This window comes from Malus sylvestris, chromosome 9, assembly GCF_916048215.2.
Source record: "Malus sylvestris chromosome 9, drMalSylv7.2, whole genome shotgun sequence".
In the NCBI taxonomy this organism is placed as follows: Eukaryota; Viridiplantae; Streptophyta; class Magnoliopsida; order Rosales; family Rosaceae; genus Malus; species Malus sylvestris.
The window spans coordinates 24,672,560-24,693,087 of NC_062268.1; the positions used below are offsets into that span (position 1 = coordinate 24,672,560).

General features: G+C 37.3%; 1 long non-coding RNA gene across 1 annotated transcript; it reads right to left on the reverse strand.

The window, feature by feature from the left end:
- Positions 1 to 516: 516 nt before the first annotated feature.
- LOC126583415 (uncharacterized) lies at positions 517 to 10,837 on the reverse strand. Its single transcript, XR_007609744.1, has 2 exons — positions 10,781 to 10,837; positions 517 to 834 (listed from the first exon to the last, which is right to left on the reverse strand). It is a non-coding gene; the product is annotated as an uncharacterized LOC126583415 (long non-coding RNA).
- Positions 10,838 to 20,528: the final 9,691 nt, after the last annotated feature.

A 20,528-nucleotide genomic window follows, 5' to 3' on the forward strand; every position in this document is an offset into this window, starting at 1 on the left:
AAAAGCATGAAATTAAGGTGAAAGGATAGGTGACAGATTAGCTAGAGGGTTCTTCTCCACACATGACACATATGCAACCTAAATTGATTTTCAGTTGTTCTTTTAATAAGTTGTGAATCTCAACACTTCAGATTAATCGTGAACAGCACTTTTTTAATCTTCAAGTTTTCCTTAAGTTATTGAATTGGACGGAAAAACGCATACAACAATTCAAAACATTCTTCAAAAGTCCCCTACGTGAAAAGCACAATAGAGATACAATCAAAGATCATTAAACTTTGTGAAAACTATAAGCATTGACGAGGCATTCGTAACTATGAAAAGCATGATACTCTTGCCAAGAATTCACTTAACACGATTGTGGATAACAACCTTCACTACTTGTGAATATAAGTTCATAACGATTAGGTGAAATTCACTTATATTCTAGCATCAAATTCATGCATGTAAATTAAGTATGCATCCTTAATCGACATACAAAAATAAGTTATCAATCAAGCAGTTAAGCAAATTAAATCACAACTGAAGGTAATCAATTCATATTACAAATATATTCATGGTTTCGAATTAACCTCTAGCCAAAATAAATTAGTTACACATTATTAACAAATTAAACCAAACGTAAATCATGAGTTTGAGAAGATAACACCAATAAAAACGGAGTGAAGCCCTCTGCCTCTGTGCTCCTCTTCTTCCCTGGCTGTCGCACTCTGACCTCTTTTTCCCCGCCAGTCTTCTTCCCTGTTCTTATTTCTGCGCCTAGCAAGTCCCTGACTTGCCCTCCTTCCAATTCCCCGTGTCTTACGCTGCTCTCACGCTGCCAAAGGCAGCGTCCTCTCTGTTGGAAATGTGCCCTAAAACCAATCATGTGATGATACTTTACGGACATTTCACATGTTAAACTAATCTGGTTTAATATAAAGGGCAAAGATTATTGTTTGAGCCGTCTCATATAAATGTTATATGCTTAAACGATAAAGTCCAAGGAATATGTGATTGGAAGAATGTAATCTAATGAAGTTAGATTCATGAGACCATTCTTTCGTAGACACATCCTAAATGTTCCTGATCATAGGATTGCCAATTGGGCATTGACAGTCCGTCAAGATCGGTACGTGCTATGTCTTCTCTCAGGGAGAGTGACTAGTCTCGAGTCATTGGTGTGTGTGACATCAAGACAAGTACGTAGGTGCTCAGTAGAGAATGAGTTCACTGAACGCGATCAACGAAGAGTTCTCATACTCATGTCACATGAGAACTCATGTTTGGGATAATGCAAATTAGTCCTTTGACCTGAGGCATCACAGTTGTCTTGTGGTTAAGTCCTTGATCTTTGATTATGTCAATGTCACCCCATCGGGGTGTCCACGGCATCGTTGGGGTTAAGCCACTTAGTCATGGAGGCAAGTGAATGCGCAACAAGGGATCTCTAACCTTCAAACCGTTTGAGGGAGAATACTTTATGATATGATTTAGAATCTCTGGCCAGAGTATGAATGAGATTTAGAAAAGTTGTTCTAAATCACATTCAAGGAAATCATATAAGAACAAGAATCACATTGGATAGTAGACATGAATAAATAAACTATCAAACCAAACAATGTGGTCAGGAGTATTAGATTAGAGAAAGACCGTATTGCATTTGTAATCCTAAACTGAATAGGTTCTTAACCTCTTCTGATTAGCTTGGGTAACCATGACATACGGCTAGGTGTCACTCATGGTTTGTGGAAGCCCTAAAAGTGTATTATCACTAAAGGGAGAATTGAAAGTAAGTTTCAATTCATAATCGATTTGAAAGAGTTTTGATCGCCCACTGCCTCGCTAAAAGGAACCTAATGGATCGTACACCGTATAAGGTGGAGATGGATGAAACAAACTAAATGAGTAAGAATAATTGAATAGTTTAATTATTTATGGCAAGGATTAATTAATATGTTAATTAATCAAACGAATAAGTTCGTTAAAGACCTCGGGATAGGTTTTGGACCTTAAGGCCCAATGGGCTTCGAACGTCAAGCCCATTGACTTAAGTTGTATGACAACTTAATGAATAATGATTCACTAAGACCCAAAAGCCCAAACAACCCCCCATGGCCGGCCATATAGAGAAAGGGTAGTGAACTTGCTTTAATTACAAGTTTGCCACTCAAATGAATAAAGGTATAAATATGACTTTATAGCCTTTTATTCATTAAGGGTTTGTTTTAGAGAAAAATGGGTGAGAATTGTCTCTCCATTTCTCTCTAGAAAGGCCGGCCACCATGGAAGTTGTAGCTAGCCATCTATTCTTCCATGGTCACTCATTTATCATCCATGCTCTCCTTGGTGTAGATCCATCCAAATCCATGGATCTAAGATGCAAGGAATGAAGGCCCTATCTCTTGGGTGATTAGCCTTTGTTTAAATACAAAGAGGAATCTACAAAGGTATATATTTCAACTCACTTTGTTTTGAGTTGTTTATTGGTTCACCAATCTACTAGGCTTTGAATTTCATGGTTAATGTTTTGTTTTTAAGTGCATGCTAGCATGCTTCCTCCTTTAATTGTTAATTGCATGCTTATAGATGTTGCTTAAATGAACATGTTTTCACAAAATATTCCTTCAAGTGGTATCAGAGCCTAGGTCTAGTAGTTGGTGAATCCTTTTGGGTTTTGTGGTTCATAGTTTGTGATTTAAAAGTTGTAATTGTTACAAGCTTTATTCTTGTTTCTTTGAATGTAAATTTTGTTAGAAAATTTGCCATCTCAAATGTTGTAGATGTAGTTCATATGAGCATGAATATTAGAGTTAAAATTTGGTGCCATGACTTTGGGGATTTTCGGCCAAATCCAAAGGGTGGATTTTTGGGTTCTTGTTTGACTTGTTAAAAGTGTTTTCAAGTGACTTTTGGAACCCCTATGTACCCTAGTTTGGTTAGATGTTATTTCCCTAAAGTTTGAATGGTTTTGGAATGTTTTTGGGTGAAAAATGTTCATGGAAAATTTTGAGTTTTTTCATGAGTGTTCTTCATTGTTCTTGACATTTTTGCCAAGAACAAAAAGGTTTGTGTTTTGATTCAAAGTTTTGGTTAATTTCATAAAGTCTTTGTTTTGTGTTGGTTGATGTGAATTTTCTATCACCAAAACATTTTTTTTTAAAGGTGATAGAAATTGTGATGGGTGTGTAAGACTTACACACCTTACACACCTTACACACCACATGCATGGTTTTATGATTCACAACAACCAAATTCCACTTGCAAGGCTTTATGAAATTGTTGAAGAAATTTCCAAATTTTTGTGGACTTATCTCCACTCCCTTTCCCTCTCTAAAAACCGGCCCTCCCTCAATGGGAGTACTTTTGGGGTTTTTATGCAATTACATAAAGTTTTGATACTTTTGTGTATTTGCACTTTGGCCCAAAAGTTTACGTTTTTACGTTTAGGTCCAAAAACGCTAAAGGACAAATTGTTTTGATCCTTTAATGAAGTTTTTGCATTGATTAAATTTTGGGTTCTATTGTAATTACATGAAGTAGTGGACTTTTGTGTCTTTACAAAGTGACCCCAAAAGTTTTGCAATATAGCCCAAAAGTTGAGGTTAATTGCTTTATGGCCCAAAAGTTGTGGTTATTGCATATTGGCCCAAATTAAGTAGAGAACACAATTGTTTTGTCTCTTTAAATGAGAATTGGATTTTCATTTTGTTTAGCTCCATTTAAATCAATTTTATGGATACAAAAACCAAATGAAAATGTTGCATTCAATTTAATTAGTTAAAGTGTTAATTAATTAAAGGGTGATAATGAACCTAAGCCTAATATAATTGAGCTATGTGATAGGCCGTTTCAAATTTGTTTGAACCATGGGAATGTGTAGATTAATTTTGGTTGTAATTTGATTTGATCAAATGTTGTAAAAGGGCTTAAGCTCTTCTTTACTTTAAAGTAATTTATTTTATGCAAATGTTGTAATGAGCATAAGCTCACCTTTACTTTGAAGTACTTCTTTCTTGCTTTATATGATATGCATGAAAATGAAGTAGTTGGGTCCAACGCCCCTAAGACAACACGCCTTAATGTGATTAAACGCGTAACTAAAATCAATCACCATCCCTAGACCGAGATTCAACACAAGGCTCGTGTTGAATCTAAACCAAGGTTCATAATCATCCTAAGGCCCTAAGGCAACTATATAGTCCATCAAATGAATGCAAAGGTTATGTTAGTAGTATCATATACTCTTGCTTTAAAAACCGTTTTATAAGCATAGTGGGAGTATTATATACAACTAAAAACAATCATATGGACCAATAGTTGTAATAGGACCAAAATTGTTTTAATAGAGATTAAAATGTATATTTATATGTGATGAGACCTAAAACCCTCAACCAAACAATTATTAAGTTGATAAGCGTGAGAGTGCTTTGAACACTCTTTCGTAGGCCTTCCACCGTGGTGGGCTCCAATCGTTTATGACTTGTACACCGGCTTCACCCTATCATGGGGGAGTACAAAGTGCATGCTTATACTCAGGAGGAATCCATAAACATATGATGAGGTTAGTGTAGGCAACGAGGATGGCCGACATCGTATCATCATGAGGCTATTCTTGAACCCCTTCACGAACTAAGCATGGTGAGAATGACTTAACTAAGTGCAATGGAGCCAACATCATATCATTGTGAGGTGACATTCTCTAGAGGCCAAATAAGATGGGTACTTGCATTAGTTGCAAATGAGTAAGTGTACTCTCTCATTATTATTAATGCTAGCCAACATCATATCATTGTGAGGTGGGCTTGGTAATAGTGAGTCTGCCATAACCTACTAAGAGTTTCATCCAAAACTCTCGAATTCCAATGAGGGATATGGAATTTGCCAAAAATAGTGGGTGGTGCTATTTTGATTTAAAGACCCGAATCAAATGGCTTAAAATCAATCAATTTATATTCGTTATGTATTTGTTTACCAATATATTTGCAAACGCTATCCAACACTTGACAAATAAAAGCCGAAAGTTTTAGTTTCCGGACTTAGTACCAGAATCCCAAAGAATGTCTTATAAAGATTGCATATGTATCTAAGTAGTCTCATCCTCACAATCTTCCTAATGATAATGTATCATTGGAAGAACATGTTAGAAAAGTCTATCATGAAGAGGACAACACAAACAACCAATGCTTAATCCTTTGTTAAATGAACAAAGGAACTTACGAAGATTAGCATAATGACAAGGACACTTTTAGTGTTATTAGTTCTTCACTTACAAATTGTTGTATGAAGAAATAATAGTTGCTTTGAACAACCCTTAGTCAATGCAAACACTTAGTGCTTGTTTCTTTGTTAAATGAACAAAGAACTTAAGAAGAAAGCACAAAGGCATGGACACTTAATGTGCCATGATTCTTCACTTACAAATTGTTGTATGAAGAAATGAGAGTTGCTTTGAACAACTCTTGAAAGTTTGTAATTATGTTTAGAACATAATGGTTGGTTGACAAAAATAGTGCATCAACATGGACTAATGATGATTTTGAATCATTGAGTGTTGAAGTGATAAACCACTTAATGAGACGGAAACTAGGCAAGGACTTCACCTTTGTGTCCCTATCCTTATAGTTCACTAAGTTTATTGTAAACTATATAGTGAACAATAACCACAAGCTCTCCAAATTGTTTGATGTGTATAACACAATTGAAAAAGGTTTCAAGAGAGATAGTGGGAGTTTAGGGACCTTGACTATGGTAGTCAAAGGAGAAGTCAAATGAAGAAAGCGAAATAACTCCAAGGGAACAAACTTTCTTTATGAAAGGATGGACATTGGAAGGGGTATTTGCAAGAAATGTCTTGCAAGTGTCAAGAACACACCTTTCGAAGGTGTTGTAAAATTGTTCTTGAATAGTTCAAAACAGTTGGTTCTTCTACTTGAATGCGTGATTTCGTATTAGTAACTATATTTTACAATCGTTGTAAAAGTGTGACTAATAAGAAGTAGAAGATATATGAGAGAAGGAAAAGGTGCTTCACATTCGGAACGTGAATAAAATATAGATCTCTGCGAAAGCAGATAGTGCTTACTTCCTCATATGAACTACCAAAGAAATTGGAAAAACAAAGATTGTCTTTACATTCCAATTTTAAGGAATTTAATTCCGTCACTATAGTAGAGATGGATGAATGTTTTGTTTGACAAAACATTGTTCTTTATTAATCAATGATTGGATTATAGTAATCTAATTGATTGTCTCTATAGTAGAGATGATATGGTAGTGTTAACTGTTTAGAATACAACGATGCTTAAAACCCAAAAGGTTGCAAGGTAATGACTAATCCCAACTAAGTTGTGATTCCTCTAAAAACATAAATTACGAGTTGGTAATAAATGGATGCTTTGGATTGTTAGATCCGGATCCAATACCTTCTTGTTAAAATTGTATAGAGGCGAAATGTTCGAATCTTTATTCTTTTGGAAAGAAGAAAGAATCACAAAGTTGTTGAGGTTAATTCACTTAGATGTTAGTGGCACTTGACCACAAACATAATACTACTCATGTTGGATGACATTCACCGAAGATCACCCTCGGTTGGACTATAGTTTATTTTAAATAAACATAAGTCCGAATACTTTGCAAAAGGTTTCAAAGAATTCAAGTAATGTAAGTTGATGAGCAAGACGTCTAAAGTATTTACATCCTTAGATTTGATCCAAGGAATGGTAACACTTTAGAATAGTTTTCTTGAAAGATATCAAGGAAAGAAGCATCATAAGATAATAGATTTCTCCATTAGGAGAAGAACGAACTAGAATAAGATTTAGTTCGTTAGATGTTATCTATTACCCATATATAGGATATATACTTCTAAAAACAATATGATTGTCAATTAGAAGATCTTCCAAATTTTTCATGACTCCATAAGATGTAGTTGGAAAGAAAGACAAATCTTAAAACATGTTAAGATTTGGGGTTGTGTGCTTATAAGCAATATTTGTTTGATAACAATCTTGTAGGATATCCTTAAATTAACTTTTGGATATCGCTTCTATAAACCAACTAACAAATGTTGTTTTGTTGGGTAGTTCATTGTAATCCTACAATGTGATTTGCCTAAGAGCAAATGAACGAAGGATAGAACTCAAAGAATGGGTTCTTTGAGAGACAAGAAAGTAATCAACAAATATAACAACCTAGTTCCTATACCACAAGCTCCAAGGTAGTCGAGAAGGATTTATAAACCGTCTCAGTTGAATGGTTTGAACTTTATGACTATGTCATAGAGTTGCACCTCTTAATTCGAAAGAAACAAGAATGAAAATCCTTATGACTACATTGAGTGCATATACGATATATACTCATGGGAATGGTAAAGTACCATTTGACCCGAAATAATGAAACCTTCATAAGCTAATTGGTAGCTTAAGGTGACTACAATCAAAGAGAATGGTTGACTTTGAAGGAACCATTTTTGACGTAGTCTTAGTTTCAATTAATTCGAAGATTGCTAGCTACAACTAAATGGTGATTCAATATTTGGACATAATATAGGTTTCCGAAACCATTATTAAGATAGTCTTGATAATATATGTCTAAAAATATGAATCACAAGACATGTAAGTTGTAGAGATCCATCCATCATGGATCTTAGCAAGCTAGTGGGAGCTATAAGCGTCTTATGAGAGAAAGGTCAAATCGTTTGCTTTCTCATAAAGATGTAAATGAATCTTTTGTTTACTAGGTTTACAAAAGATTAGTGGGAGTTAATCATATTCCTAAATTTGTATATATATATATATAAATATATATGTGATATGTATGAATATATATATGATATATTAATTTTGGAAGTGAAAAGAATATTTCTTCGTTAAAGTTATGACTTTAAGCATTCTATAACGATAGAATGTATATGGGAGACATAGTCTATATACATGGGATGGAAATCTATATTGATAGATTTTAGGATATAATTTGATTATATCAATCCCTAATAATAGACAAAAGATGCTAGGAAGTTTCTCATATGATGATAAACTTTAATCAGAAGAACAACTCTAGTGAGACTAGGAGGTAGCTCTTCTCAAAGGGAACGTACCCTTTGACTCCCAAAGAAATAATGCGTAAATAAGAATCCTTTATGCATACACATAAAGGTGATTTATGTATTTCATATTGTATGAAAAACATTGATATGAGTTGTACCTAGAACGGTACAAGACGATATCAGTGTAAGCCCAGGATCAGAACCATGGCAACTGTCAAGTGAATCCTTAAGTATTTAAGAAATACTAAAGGATAGATTCCTCAAAGAATGAGGAAGAATTAGAGTAACGTAATGGAAGCGTAAATGTATTAGATTATGAATCTAATCCATCATTGGATGTTTCTTCATTATGAATGAAGAGATAAACGAATATCTCTTTATTATGACTAAAGAGATATTTGGATGGAAACATTAAAGTAATGACTTTAGTGTGTTCCATTATGAATGCAAAATATATTGCCATAAAGAAGTTTACAACAGTGTTGTTTGGATGGGAAAGTTCATTTAGTGAACTCTCTATTCGGTTCCAACCAGAAAGTGTATCTAGTGTACTGACACTATGACACTAATGGGGCGATAGCTCAAGCCAGGGAATCAAGGTCTCATCAAGGTCCGAACTCATATGAGAGACTGAACCACATGATTGAGAATCATGTATAATGGTGACGTCGTTATTCTCAAGGTTGCTTCTATGGATAACATATAGATATCCATTGCCTAGGCCTACTACTCAGCCATTTATGAAATGACTACAGAAGAGGTATCATCACTGATGACCAAGCTGATTGGCTCTAGTGCAAGTGGGAGATTGTTGGAAATGTGCCCTAAAACCAATCATGTGATGATACTTTACGGACATTTCACATGTTAAACTAATTTGGTTTAATATAAAGGGCAAAGATTATTGTTTGAGCCGTCTCATATAAATGTTATATGCTTAAACGATAAAGTCCAAGGAATATGTGATTGGAAGAATGTAATCTAATGAAGTTAGATTCATGAGACCATTCTTTCGTAGACACATCCTAAATGTTCCTGATCATAGGATTGCCAATTGGGCATTGACAGTCCGTCAAGATCGGTACGTGCTATGTCTTCTCTCAGGGAGAGTGACTAGTCTCGAGTCATTGGTGTGTGTGACATCAAGACAAGTACGTAGGTGCTCAGTAGAGAATGAGTTCACTGAACGCGATCAACGAAGAGTTCTCATACTCATGTCACATGAGAACTCATGTTTGGGATAATGCAAATTAGTCCTTTGACCTGAGGCATCACAGTTGTCTTGTGGTTAAGTCCTTGATCTTTGATTATGTCAATGTCACCCCATCGGGGTGTCCACGGCATCGTTGGGGTTAAGCCACTTAGTCATGGAGGCAAGTGAATGCGCAACAAGGGATCTCTAACCTTCAAACCGTTTGAGGGAGAATACTCTATGATATGATTTAGAATCTCTGGCCAGAGTATGAATGAGATTTAGAAAAGTCGTTCTAAATCACATTCAAGGAAATCATATAAGAACACGAATCACATTGGATAGTAGACATGAATAAATAAACTATCAAACCAAACAATGTGGTCAGGAGTATTAGATTAGAGAAAGACCGTATTGCATTTGTAATCCTAAACTGAATAGGTTCTTAACCTCTTCTGATTAGCTCGGGTAACCATGACATACGGCTAGGTGTCACTCATGGTTTGTGGAAGCCCTAAAAGTGTATTATCACTAAAGGGAGAATTGAAAGTAAGTTTCAATTCATAATCGATTTGAAAGAGTTTTGATCGCCCACTGCCTCGCTAAAAGGAACCTAATGGATCGTACACCGTATAAGGTGGAGATGGATGAAACAAACTAAATGAGTAAGAATAATTGAATAGTTTAATTATTTATGGCAAGGATTAATTAATATGTTAATTAATCAAACGAATAAGTTCGTTAAAGACCTCGGGATAGGTTTTGGACCTTAAGGCCCAATGGGCTTCGAACGTCAAGCCCATTGACTTAAGTTGTATGACAACTTAATGAATAATGATTCACTAAGACCCAAAAGCCCAAACAACCCCCCATGGCCGGCCATATAGAGAAAGGGTAGTGAACTTGCTTTAATTACAAGTTTGCCACTCAAATGAATAAAGGTATAAATATGACTTTATAGCCTTTTATTCATTAAGGGTTTGTTTTAGAGAAAAATGGGTGAGAATTGTCTCTCCATTTCTCTCTAGAAAGGCCGGCCACCATGGAAGTTGTAGCTAGCCATCTATTCTTCCATGGTCACTCATTTATCATCCATGCTCTCCTTGGTGTAGATCCATCCAAATCCATGGATCTAAGATGCAAGGAATGAAGGCCCTATCTCTTGGGTGATTAGCCTTTGTTTAAATACAAAGAGGAATCTACAAAGGTATATATTTCAACTCACTTTGTTTTGAGTTGTTTATTGGTTCACCAATCTACTAGGCTTTGAATTTCATGGTTAATGTTTTGTTTTTAAGTGCATGCTAGCATGCTTCCGCCTTTAATTGTTCATTGCATGCTTATAGATGTTGCTTAAATGAACATGTTTTCACAAAATATTCCTTCACTCTCCGTTCTCCCCTCTGCTCTCATCTGCTGTCCGTCTATCTTCCCCTTTCGTTTTTTTTTATTTTTCTGGCGTGTCAGTCCCTCACTGACCTTCACGTTCTCCCGCTCTCCTCTCGCCCTCTTTTTCTTTTCTATTCCGCTCCCTTTTTCTGCCCCTCTGTCTTCTAGCTCACGCTGTCTCTCTCTACATAGCTGCCAACGCAGCCTTTTCTTTCATTTTTCGCACTGCCTCAGTGCTCTCTCTCCTATCCTTACAGCTGCCAAAGGCAGCCCACTCCTTTTTATTTTATTCTTCCCCCTTTTCACGCCTACTTTCATTCTTTCCTTATTCTTTCTGTTTTCTCCCCCAGCTGCTTTTGTTGTCTAGTTGGAAAGCCACGCTTGCTTATGATCATAACAGCTAAGAAGCATCTGATGGGCAATTGCACTTCTAAACAGCTTACTACGAGTATTGACTCCCGAAATGCATTCCACAATTCTTAGGCAGGTCACGTCTTTAGGAACTCTGCAAGCAAGAGAATTTGCTTGAAGTTGGCGATCAGAAAATAGACAAATAATGACTTCAATTAACTCTTCGACTTCAATTATAATCGCAATGAATAAACTAAATTAATTGACCTACAAAAAAATCATAATGTTCGAAGTAACTATTCTGTTTATTATTTAAAACTCATTTGTGCTATTTTTATTTTCTTTGCATAACAGATCCTATAAACACAAAAATAACGTAAATAGCTCAAAAATATAAGGAACTAACTAAGAAAAGACGAGTGAATTCGAAGTAAAAATATATATAAATATGATCCGATCAGTGGACACTTACTGTTCATTGCAGGAAGTTACTGTTCATTTAAGGGGATTGAGTTGGCTATTGCCCAGGACACCTTCCTACACTAGAAGTGTTCTACAATGATTGTCATTTATTCCCATATTATCCCCACATCTATCGCATCCCCAAACATCAAAAAGAGTTCCAAGTTAGGTTGCACAGATTTGGACACGGGACATGGCGAATCTCAAAAAACATGGATACTTGATTCAAATATAATAAGTTTATAATAAATATTACATATATTAAAAACAATACTTTAAATCCATAATATAACAAAGTACTTATGTTCATCAACAATATATAATAATTATAACACAAACATAATCATTTAAGTTGTTACCTTAATTAAGGGTTTAAAAATAAACATACCCTTAAAGGAGAATACCCAAATAAATGAAAAAAAAGTTTTACTACATCCTAGCAAAATGTATAGCAGTTTTGCTAAATGAAACTTGTATTGCTGTTTTGACCTTAGAGTAATTGCTAGCATAGGTCCCACTGATAAAATTAATAAAAATAAATAAAAGTTGGAAATTATTAAAAAATTACTCTCTTCCCTGTCTTCTTCTCCAGAGAACCAAAAACTATCTCGTTTGTTTACATTAATACCGAAATTAGTTCAAATGTACTAAAAATAAAAATAAAAAACTATGCACTTTTCACACCAATTAAGCGATTGATCTTTTGATTACTCATTCCTATGGTCCTAGTAGCACGTTAAATGTGTTTATTTGCTTTAGTTCCAATGGTGGTCAAACGCACGGTCGTTTGTTTTCATTAATTCAGAAAACCGTTCAAATGCACTAAAAATAGAAAAACTGTGTACTTTTGACACCTAATGAGCTTTTAATCTTTTGAGTACACATTCATATAGTCCTATTAGCGCAATATATGTGTTTATTCGCTTAAGTTCTAAACGCATGCTCGTTTGTTTTTATTAATGCGGAAAAAGTCCAGATGCACTCAAAAAAGAAAAACTATGTGCTTTTCACACCTAATAAATTTTTGACATCTTCAGAATATATTCTTACCATCCTAGTAGCGCATTGTATGTGTTTATTTGTTTAAGTTCTAAAGGTTGTCAAATCCACGATCATGTGATTTTATTAATGCGGAAAACAGTTGTCACAGCCCGTTCCGGGATTTTATATATCGGGGACGTCAAATGACGAAATTACCCTTGACGGGTATTAAGGTATGTGTGTATGGCATATTATTGGACTAAATTCATTCCTAAACTTTAGGAAAAATATTTAAGTTAGATTAAATTGGGTTGTATGTTTTGTGTGGTTAAGGAGTTAGGAAAAAAAAAAAAAATGGATGGTGATGGGTTATGATGGACCACACACACAGAGTCAATCCTTCTCTCTCCCTCCCTCGTGCCTCTCTCTCCTCCCTTACGGATTTCTCTCTCTCTCCCTCTCGAATTGTACAGACAAGGGCCATACCCTCGAATCACCACGGATCGACGCCAATAAGGTGAGATTCTTCATCCTTTTAACCTCCTGAATTGAATGGTGTTATTTTTAGGTCGTGAAACCTTAGAAATCTCGTCAAACCCGTGACCTATATTGAAATCACTGTTCATGCACACGTAAAATATCGTGTTTCAGGGAATTTCAAGCTCACAGTGAGCTTAAGGAAGTCCTCACGAGCTTCGGGGTACGTCGTTGGTAGGATTTGGACGTCGAAGGACGGAGAACGGAACTTTTCAATTTTGGCCGGAACTTTCAAAGCTTTTTCCAGTGAATCCCCGGCGAGTTGGGGGTCGAGGTAGGTATGGATGTGTTCATCTCGTCAAGATCTTCATTTTGAAATAAAGAACGTTGAAAATAGTGAAGAAATGAGGAAGATATAGTGGTTTAAAAATTCCCCAGAAACCGGTGACTTTTTCGTCGCCGGCGAGACCAGTCCGGCGATTGAAGGACGAAAAACACGCGTGTGGGGGCGCATGGGTCCGTGCCCCTCCTGGCGCGTGGGGGCACGTGCGGCCTCATAATTTTTTTCTAAAAATTTCTCGACATCCGTGACGTCGAGTAGGTCGATGTGGTATATTCATATACCCAAATTGAGCACCGTATGAGAAGTTATTTCGAATTGTCAGTTATGTGCATTAATTAACATTTTATAGTTGTTTCACATATAGGTGACACCTATCCCAAGGATGAGCGCATCCAGGAACATCACGGGGGCTACGAGCCATCGACTTACCAGTGAGTGGGCAGTTTTATTTTCAGTATATACCTATATACTATTGATTTTCCCAGAAATTGAATTTATATGAAAGTATGTTTTCAAACGCCATGCATGCATACTATGAATTATATGAATTGATATTGATGCATATATATGTGTGAATTGGTGCTGTGGACGCACAGGTGAGTATCAGGTGAGTTTTATGTTAATCATGTGAATCATTGATGATGTGAATTGTGTTGAGAGCTCATAACCTGCACCTCTGGTGTTAGTGCTTATATTATTCACCGCACCGCACGCTCACCTTGGATCCAAGTAGGTGCATGTCGTACAGACCATGAGAGGGTTCCGACATGCTAGTCGTACAGACCACTAGAGGTGGTTTCGACTAGTAGGTGACCTTAGATTACGCGCGCAGATGATTGATGAGAGAAGCACTAGAGCGTATCATTACACCATTCTTGTCGTATAGACTACTTCAGGTAGTTCCGACTTATGTGCATAGTAGTGCCGTACAGGTCACCGTGGTGACTCCGGCTGGGTTGGATATTGAGCTATGGAATTAATCGTACAGGACCAACTGCAGGGTCTCCGGTTAATTCTTTATGTCATCTGTTATTTTGATGCATCCATGTTTTGTTATTGACATTTATGGCATGGCATATTCCTGGATTTGTGATAGATTGGTGATTTGTGCCGTATGAGGTTTTATATACTATTATTTTATTTTCTGGGAAAGTATACAGGTTTTACAGTGAAGGGTGAGAAATGTTTTGGAAAACTTTCGTTTTACTGACCCACTTAATTTTGTTTTTACACCCCTCCAGGTTCTAGTTAGCAGTTGGTGGCTCACGAGGTTTTCTTTGGCGTTCTGACAGACTTCTTGCATGTAGGACTCACCTGCGGGTGTTGTAATTTAATTATAGTCCTACTTGACTGCACCTAGTTTCTTTTATGCTCTGAAATTGTGTACTGCACACTTAACCTCACTCTAGCATGCTAGTTGGATATTACTGCTAGTAGTTGGTTTTTTATTCCTTTGTATTTCTCATATCTTTTGCTTCCGCATCGCACTTTTGGTTACGTCATACTCACGTGACGGCCAACACGCCTTGATTCTAGGATCGGGGTGTGTCAGTTTAGTATCAGAGCCTAGGTTGCAGTCTTGTATAATTGTTAATGCTCTAATGATCTTTTAATGTTTTCTGTCAGAATTATGCCGCCTCGTAGGGAGTCACGTCGTGCTTCTGAACCTAATTTCCCTGTTATAACTTAATTAGGGGAAGTGATGGCCCAGGCCTTTCAGAATGCAATCCGCCCTCCTCCTTCTCCGCAGATGACACCCCTGGAGACTATGTATAATCTGAAATTGGAGCGTTTCATGGGTAATGAAGGTCATGAAGGGGCAGAAAAATGGCTAGACCATATTGAGATGACTTTTCAAGTGATGCAGAGTCAAGGGAATTTTTCTGCTAATAGATGGGTTGAGACCACTAGTTGGTTTTTGGGACGAGAGCCTGCAGCTTGGTGGAGAAATCAAACTCAGTTTATGTCCCCTGAAATGGCAACTGATTGGGAAGTATTGAAGGAAAATTTTAAGAAAAGATTTGTCCCTCCGGAGTACATTGATCGCAAGAAGCAGGAGTTCACTCGATTGAAGCAAAAGAATATGTCCGCGCATGAGTACTGTAGGAAGTTTACAGACTTGTCTCGTTATGACCCTGATACAGCTGGTAATCAGGTAGAGATGCTTTGCCGTTTTAAGCTGGGAACTGAGAGGAAATGGCGGACTTTTGCTAGTGCGCTTCCTTGCAATGATTATCATGAGTTTTTCGAGATTTTGGTTCAGATGGAGGATTCCAACAACCTTCCTAGTGACAATGAAGATGATGAGGACAAGAATGATAGTAAGAAGAAAGATGATAAGGGTAAGGGTATCTCCACTCAGGGACCCCGTAAGACGCAGAATTTCAAGAAAAGTAGAGAGAGTTTGAGTTCTTCCAGTGGAGGATTTAGTGTCACAGGCCCGAGGAGAGGTGGAAGATTTGCTGGCGGGCCCAGATTTCAGAGACAGAGAGATTTTGGTGGTGCTAGTGGTTCTGGTGCTCCGTTGTGCCGTCGTTGTAACTTCAGACATCATGGAGAGTATATGAGAAGTGGTAGTGGTGGTGCTTGCTACACTTGTGGAAAGATGGGACATAGGGCTGCTCAGTGTCCCCAGAGTCAACAGAAACCTCAGCAGCCTGCTATGCCACCTCTAGCGCCGATTCAGCAGAACTTTGGATCAGGCAGTTATGGTCAGACGGGTCGTGGTGGTGTTCACCACTATCAGGGTGATGCTGCTCCCTATGCTTCCAGACAGTATCAGTATCCTCAGGATCCTTATTCTCAGATTGGGTATTCCCAAGACCCTGGGGGTTATACTTCTTATTCTTCCATGCCAGCTAGTGGATCTCAGTGGTATCAGGGAGGTCAGCCCCGACAGGGAGAAGTTGCTGCTAGTGGTATGGGATCATCTAGGCAATCTACTCAGTTAGGTTAGGGACGTACTTCTCAAGGGCGAGGTAACCAAGGCAACAAAGGTCGTGGTGGATGACAGCAAGCTCAGGGACGTGTTAATCACATATCACTGCAAGATGCTCAGACCCATCCAGATTTGATCATGGGTACGTTAAATATTCTCGGTCATTTGGCTAGAGTCTTGATTGATTATGGTGTTACACACTCTGTGATTTCTCATACGTTTGCTCAAATGACTCAACTTCACCCTTCACCTCTAGGATTTGATTTAGAGTTTGCCATGCCTAGAGGGGACAAATGTTATGTTGATAGTGTTTATCCTAGGTGTCCAGTGATGGTAGAAGGTGTAGTTATGCCAGCCAATCTTATCCCGTTAGATATTGTGGATTTTGATGTGATTCTAGGGGTAGATTGGTTGCATTATAATCGTGCCCATATAGATTGTTACGGGAAATCTGTTACCTTTTATCGTCCTGGATTACCAGAGGTTACTTTTGTGGGTGAAAGAAGCGGGGTGAGACATGGAGTTATTTCTGCCATGAGAGCAAGGAAGTTATTATCGAAGGGTTGTCAAGGATACTTAGCACATGTGGTGTTAAATGATGTTGTCCCTAACAATGTAGAGGAAGTTGGGGTAGTCAGGCACTATCCTGATGTATTTCCAGATGATTTGCCGGGATTGCCGCCAGACAGAGATGTGGAATTTTCTATTGATTTGCTTCCAGGTACAGATCCTATATCTTTAACTTCATACAGAATGGCTCCAGCTGAACTGAGAGAGTTGAAAATTCAGTTACAAGAATTAATTGATAAAGGTTTCATTCAACCTAGTACTTCACCTTGGGGAGCTCCTGTATTATTTGTGAGAAAGAAAGATGGAACTCTGAGATTATGTATTGATTATAGGCAATTGAATCGGATAACGATTAAAAACCGTTATCCATTGCCTCGCATCGATGATTTGTTTGATCAGCTGAAAGGTGCGTGTATGTTCTCTAAGATTGATTTGAGATCTGGTTATTATCAGTTGAAGATTAAAGACGAAGATGTACCTAAGACGGCTTTCAGGACCCGTTATGGACATTATGAATTTCTGGTGATGCTATTTGGATTGACAAATGCACCTGCAGCTTTCATGAGGTTAATGAATGAGGTATTCCAGCAATATCTTGATAAATTTGTTATTGTTTTTATTGATGATATTCTGGTATACTCTTAAGTCTAAAGCAGATCATATTCGACATCTTAACTTGGTATTAAAGAAATTAAGGGAGCATCGGTTGTATGCCAAGTTCAGTAAATGTCAGTTTTGGTTGAATGAATTGGCATTTTTGGGGCATGTAGTATCGGCACAAGGAATTCAAGTAGATCCTCAAAAGATAGCAGCAGTGGAAAATTAGGAACAACCACGAACCGTCACTAAGGTACGGAGTTTTCTTGGTCTAGCAGGTTATTATCGACGGTTTGTTCAAGATTTTTCTATGATTGCTTTGCCATTAACGAAGTTAACCAGGAAGGATGTTAAGTTCGAGTGGGATGAGAATTGTGAGCAAAGTTTCCAGCAATTGAAATATTGCCTCGCTCATGCTCCAGTATTGGTACTTCCTGATGATAGCGGTAACTTTGAAATTTACAGTGATGCCTCTTTGAATGGTTTGGGATGTGTTTTGATGCAGCATAATAGAGTGATCGCCTATGCTTCTCAACAGTTGAAGATTCATGAAAGGAACTATCCTACTCACGATCTTGAATTGGCAGCCATTGTCTTTACTTTGAAGATTTGGAGGCACTATCTTTATGGTGAGAAGTGTAAAATCTTCACAGATCATAAGAGTCTTCATTATCTATTTACTCAGCATGATCTTAATCTTCGCCAGCGAAGGTGGATGGAATTGCTAAGTGATTATGATTGCACTATTGAGTATCATCCGGGTCGTGCTAATGTGGTAGCTGATGCACTGAGTAGGAAACCTCAAGGTCGCCTCAATGCTTTGTATGCTTGCCATGTTCCTCTTCTTGCAGAATTGAGAGCTACTGGAGTAAAGTTGGAGTTAGAAGATCGAAGAGAAGCTTTTCTTGCTAGTTTCCAAGTCAGGCCAGTTTTGGTTGATCGTGTTCTCGAAGCTCAAATGGTTGATGAAGAAATTCAAGAAATGATTCAATTGAGAAATGAAGGGAAAAAGAAAGACCTCAGGATTCGAGAATCAGATGGTATTTATTATGCAGGAGAACATAATGTACGTGCCGAATAATGAGGAATTGAAGAAAGAAATTTTGGGCGAAGCACATTGTTCAGCTTATGTGATGCACCTATGAGGAACTAAAATGTATCATACTCATAGGAGCATTTTTCATGTGACTTAGTTGGCTTGTTCTTGTGCTTTTACATTATTATTTCATAGTCATTTTCGTGTGTTTTCAGATTCTAAGGACAAAGTGTGCAAGAAGATGCATTTTGGAGCCTTTTGGAGCAGTTTTGGGCATGAATTGAATAGATTATGCTTGGAGCAATATGGATGGACGAAATTGAAGACCAAAGCATGCAAGGAAATCACATTCCCTTAATTTTCTAGTTATTGCCGCATCCTCCTTGCACTTTCCCTTAGTTTTCTGATTTTGTTTCCTTTTTCTAGAAGCCTTAGACTTAAATTCTGATTGCCTAATTAACCTAGGGTTTTATTTCCTTTATCTTTTTTTAATAAACCCCTTGTTGCAGCAACAACCCCTCATCATTACACAACATTTCTGCCACAAAACACATGCAAAGTGAAAGAAAAGCACACGACATGGGCAGAAAAATGGTGTGTTTTGTGGTTGAAATGATGAAGCATGTGTGTGTAAATGTAAAGGGGAAAACATGGCAGAAAATGTGTGTGTTTTGTGGTTGAAATGATGAAGCATGTGTGTGTAAATGTAAAGGGGAAACATGACAACACACACCCACACAAGCTGCACATGCAAAGGAAATGGAGTGGTCCTCTCTCAAGCCTATAAATACCACCTCCCATATTCATCAAACATAACAGATTTTGATCCTTGTCTTTGCCGTGAGTTCTCCACCACCATTCTCTACAAATTCAGCCAAAAATCACCCCTAGCCACACCACCCATCAACCCTAAACCTTTCCATACCATTCCCCATCCATTCTACACCATAAAAACCACCCAAACCCTGTCCAAAACCTCTCTGCCGCAGCAAGGAAGAAGGAGGAACTTTGGATGCACAAGCTGCCAAGTTGGAGTGTTTTAGGTGTTCTCTTTCCTTGGATTTTAATTTCTAAATTTATGTATCTTTGCTTTGCGAGTATGAGGAACTAAACCCCCCTTGGCTAGGGGGGGGATTCAAAACCATGTTTATGCTTGCTATATGATTTGATTACTTCCAATTGCGTTTCATAAGTTGTGAATTTAATTTGCTTATCTACAAGAATTAAAACTGATTTGTGTTTGTTGGTTGAGAGTGCACGCTTAATTTTCATGCATAAGTTTGATGCTAGGATATAAGGGAATTTCACCTAATTGTTACGAACTTATATCCCAAAGTAGCAAACGTTGTTGATCACAATCGTGTTAAGTAAATTCTTGGCATAAGTTTCATGCAATTCATAGTAACAAGTGTCTCGCCAATGCTTATGGTTTTCATAGAACTTAATGATTCTTTCTTGTATCTCTATTATGCAATTCATGTAGGGATCTTGTGGGGAATGCTTTGGGTTGTCGTATGCAATTCATCCAATTCAATAACTTAAGGGAAATCTGAAAGTTAATTTAAGCGTATCTAATTAACTTGGGGTGTTGGGAATTCATGGTTTATTCAGAAGCAATTGGAAATCGTTTCGTATGCAAGTGTGACATGTGTGGAGAAGAACCCCTTAGCTAGCTTTCCATCCATTCACTTTAACCAAATTCGTTTTAGAATCTGTTCAATTTACAAAGTTTTGTTTTTGTTTTAATTTTCGTAAAAACTCAATCCCCACTTATTTTGAAGTGTTAGATTAGTTAGAAATCAATTTAGTTTGTGTTTTTAAGTGTTTTGAGTCAAGTTATAACCTATTTTCGTCCAAATTGTGTTTGTGTTCAAAACTGCCCAGAAAGTGTTTTTAAGGCAGTTTGGAGTGTTTATTTGCTGGTTTGAGTCTTTTGGTTTGTTTTGGTGTTTTAGAGTTTAGTTTTGCATTCTTTGAGTCTAGTTTAGTGTTTTAAACTTGTTTTTAATGTGTTTGAGTCAGTTTTCAAGTGATTTGGCAATCCCTCCTAATTCTCGGCCTAGAACGATCCCTACTTACATAACACTCCAAACTGCCTTAAAAACACTTTCTGGGCAGTTTTGAACACAAACACAATTTGAACGAAAATAGGTTATAACTTGACTC